The sequence below is a fragment of the Rhinolophus sinicus genome, linkage group LG10 (genome assembly GCF_036562045.2).
Source record: "Rhinolophus sinicus isolate RSC01 linkage group LG10, ASM3656204v1, whole genome shotgun sequence".
In the NCBI taxonomy this organism is placed as follows: Eukaryota; Metazoa; Chordata; class Mammalia; order Chiroptera; family Rhinolophidae; genus Rhinolophus; species Rhinolophus sinicus.
In genome coordinates, this window is record NC_133759.1 from 67614141 (window position 1) to 67618558 (window position 4418).

A 4418-nucleotide genomic window follows, 5' to 3' on the forward strand; every position below is an offset into this window, starting at 1 on the left:
TGTTCACTGCAGCTTTATTCACAACAACCAAGACATGGAAACAACCTAAGTGTCCTACAATAGATGAATGGGTAAAGTGGCACATACATACACATACAATAAAATATTCTCCAGCCATGAGGAAGAAGGAAATCCTGACATTTGCAACAACATGGATGGGCACACAGGGTATTATACTAAGTGAAATAAGTCAGACAGAGAAAGACAAATACTGTATAATATCACATATGTAGAATCACATATATAGTATCACTTGTATATGAAACTCATTAAAACAGAGTAGAATGGTAGTTGTCAGGGGCTTAGAAGTGGGGAAACAAGGAGATACTGATCAAAGGGTACAAAATTACAGTTAAAAGATAGTTAAGTTTTGAGGATATCATGTACAGCATGGCGATTATAGTTAATACTGTATCATATACTTGAAAGTTGCTGAAAGAGTAAATATCAAGTGTTGTCACCACACAAAATAAATCATAATTAGGGGATTCCGTTCAAAAGGGTGGATTAGGTAATGCTGTGCTCACCTTCTCTCACAACTACATCAAAAGTACAACTAAACCACAGAACAAGCATCATTGAGAATTGCCTGAAATCTTGCTTAACCGAAACCCTACAACTATGGACGTGCAGAAGAAGGCACCTCAAACTGGTAGGAGGGGCAGAGATGAGGAACGGGCTGGTCCCACACCTGCCATTAAAAATGAGGAGAAAGCTTTTTTGAAAGGGGTTTGCTGCCAGAACACAGATGTAGTGAAAACCACCACTAAATCTAACCCAAAATGGGAAAGGAAAAGACACACATCAACATCATTGTCATCGGACACGTAGATTCCAGCAAGTCTACCACTACTGGTCATCTGATCTACAAATGTGGTGGGATCAACAAAAGAACCATCAAAAAATTTGAGAAGGAGGCTGCTGAGATGGCAAAGGGCTCCTTCAAGTATGCCTGGGTCTTGGATAAACTGAAAGCTGAATGTGAATGTGGAATCACCATTGATATCTCCCCGTGGAAATTAGAGACCAACAAGTATTATGTGACCATCACTGATGCCCCAGGACACAGAGACTTTATCAAAAACATGATTACAGTCATATCTCAGGCCAACTATGCTGTCCTAGTTGCTGCTGGTGGTGTTGGTGAATGTGAAGCAGGTGTCTCCCAGAATGGGCAGACCCGTGAGCATGCCCTCTGGCTGACACACTGGGTGTGAAACAATTAATTGTGGGTATTAACAAAATGGACTCCACTAAGCCACCTCATAACCAGAAGAGATATGAGGAAATCATGAAGGAAGTCAGCACCTACATTAAGAAAATTGGCTACAATGCTGGCACAGTTGCATTTGTGCCAATTTCTGGTTGGAATGGTGACAACATGCTGGAGCCAAATGCTAACATGCCTTGGTCCAAGGGATGGAAAGTCACCCATGAATATGGCAGTGCCAGTGGAACCAGGATGCTTGAAGCTCTGGATTGCATCCTGCCACCAACTTGTCCAACTGACAAACATTTGCATCTACCCCTCCAGGATGTCTACAAAATTGGTGGTATTGGTACTGTCCCTGTGGGCCAAGTGGAGACCGGTGTTCTCAGACCCGGCACCTTTGCTTCAGTCAATATAACAACTGAAGTAAAGTCTGTTGAAATGCACCATCAAACTTTGAGTGAAGCTGTTCCTGGAACAATGTGAGCTTCAAGGTCAAGAATGTGTCTGTCAAAGATGTTTGTCGTGGCAGTGTGGCTGGTGACAGCAAAAATGACCCACCAACTGAGGTAGCTGGCTTCATGGCTCAGATCATTATCCCAAACCATCCAGGCCAAATCAGTGCCAGATACACACCTGTGCTTCATTGTCACACAGCTCACATTGCTTGCAAATTTGCTGAGCTGAAGGAGAAGATTAATTGTCATTCAAGGAAAAGCTGGAAGATGGCCCCAAGTTTTTGAAATCTGGTGATGCTGCCATCGTTGACATGGTTCCTGGCAAGCCTACGTGTGTTGAGAGCTTCTCTGATGACCCTCCTCTGGGCCATTTTGCTGCTTGTGACATGAGACAGACAGTTGCTGTGGATGTCATCACAGCCGTGGACAAGAAGGCAACTGGGATTGGCAAGGTCACCAAGTCTGCCCAGAGAGCACAGAAGGCTAAATGAATATTATCCCCAATACCTGCCACCCCAGTCTTAACCAGTGGTGGAAGAATGGTCTCAGAACTGTTTGACTCAATTGGCCATTTAAGTTTCATAGTAAAAGACTGCTTAATAATTACAATGAACCATACAAACTTCAGAAGGAAAGAAGAATGTTTTGTGGACCATTTGTTTTTTGTGTGGGGTAGTTTTTTTTTGTTTTGCTTTGGGTTTTTTTCTTTTGTTTTTCCTTTCTTTTATGAAATTTATTGGGGTGACAATTGTTAGTAAAATTGCATAGATTTCAGGTGTACAATTCTGTATTACATCATCTATAAATCCCATTGTGTGTTCACCACCCAGAGTCAGTTCTCCTTCCATCACCATATATTTGATCCCCCTTACCCTCGTCTCCCACCCCCACCCCCCTTACCCTCTGGTAACCACTAAACTATTGTCTGTGTCTATGAGTTTCTATTTCTCATTTGTTTGTGTTGTTCTTTTGTTGTTTTTGGTTTATATACCACATATCAGTGAAATCACATGGTTCTCTGCTTTTTCTGTCTGACTTATTTCGCTCAGCATTACACTCTCAAGATCCATCAATGTTGTCACAAATGTTCCTATATCATCTTTTCTTACTGCCGAATAGTATTCCATTGTGTATATATACCACGACTTCTTTTTTTTTTCATTTTAATTAATTTATTTATTTTTAATTAGTTTCAGGTGCACAAGACAAAGCAAAACTTAGACGTTTATCATTTATATCCCTCACACTGTGTGAACCCCCCTCCCCCCATCCACTATCCCTCTGTACGTTCCCCAAATTAATTTTCAAACCCCCATGACCATCTTGTGGTTACCGACTTTTTTTCAAAACCTCTCACCTTCCCCTTATCCCCACCCCCCCCGCCCCTCTAGCAACCCTCTGTTTTTCCTCCATGTTTCCAAAACTGTCTCTGATTAGTTCATTCACTTATTATTTTCTTTAGATTCCGCATATAAGTGAGATCATATGGTATTTGTCTTTCTCTTTCTGACTTATTTCACTTAACATAATGTTCTCTAGGTCCATCCATGTTGTTGCAAATGGTAAGATTTCTTTCTTCTTTATGGCTGCGTAATACTCCATTGTATAAATGTACCACGGTTTCTTAATCCAGTCATCTACTGACGGGCATTTCGGTTGTTTCTAGGTCTTGGCTATTGTGTATAGTGCTGCAATAAACATAGGAGAGCATAAAGATTTTTGAATTGGAGTTTTGGATTTCTCCGGATAGATACCTAGGAGTGGGATTGCTGGATCATAAGGTAGTTCCATTTTCAGATTTTTGAGATACCTCCAAACTGTTTTCCATAGTGGCTGCACCAATCTGCATTCCCACCAACAGTGCACCAGCGTTCCCTTTTCTCCACATCCACGCCAGCACTTGTTGTTTGTTGATTTTTTGATGATAGCCATCTTGACTGGGGTGAGGTGGTATCTCACTGTGGTTTTTATTTGCATTTCTCTGATGGTTAGTGAGGTTGAGCATTTCTTCATATGTCTGTTTGCCATCTGTATGTCCTTTTTAGAAAAATGTCTCTTCATGTCCTCTGCCCATTTTTTAATTGGGTTGTTTGTTTTTTTGGAGTTGAGTTGAGTTGAGTGAGTTTTTTATAAATTTGTGATATTAACCCCTTATCAGATATATCGTTGGCAAATATCTTTTCCCATTCAGTAGGATCCCTTTTTGTTTTATTGATGGTTTCCTTTGCTGTGAAAAAGCTTTTTAGTTTGATGTAATCCCACATGTTTATTTTTTCTCTCACTTCCCTCGCACGAGGGAATATATCAGTAAAAATCTTACTCTGGGTAATGTCTGTACCACAACTTCTTTATCCATTCATCTATTGAAGGACATTTTGGTTGTTTCCATGTCTTGGCCACCGTAAACAAAGCTGCAATGAACACTGGAGCACACGTGTCTTTATATATAAATGTTTTCAGATTTTTTGGGTAGATACCCAGGAGAGGGATTACTGGGTCATATGGCAATTCTATTCGTAATTTTTTGAGGACCCTCCACACTGCCTTCCATAATGGATGCACCAGTCTGCATTCCCACCAACAGTGTATGAGGGTTCCTTTTTCTCCACAGCCTTTCCAACACTTGCTACTATTTGTTTTGTTGATGATACCCATTCTGACTGGGGTGAGATGATATCTCATTGTGGTTTTGATTTGCATTTCTCTGATGATTAGTGATGTTGAGCATTTTTTCATGTCTATTTGCCATT

At 40.7% G+C, this 4418-nt stretch overlaps 1 pseudogene; it reads left to right on the forward strand.

The window, feature by feature from the left end:
- The first annotated feature begins 749 nt into the window (after positions 1–749).
- LOC109439013 (elongation factor 1-alpha 1) lies at positions 750–2175 on the forward strand (annotated as a pseudogene).
- Positions 2176–4418: the final 2243 nt, after the last annotated feature.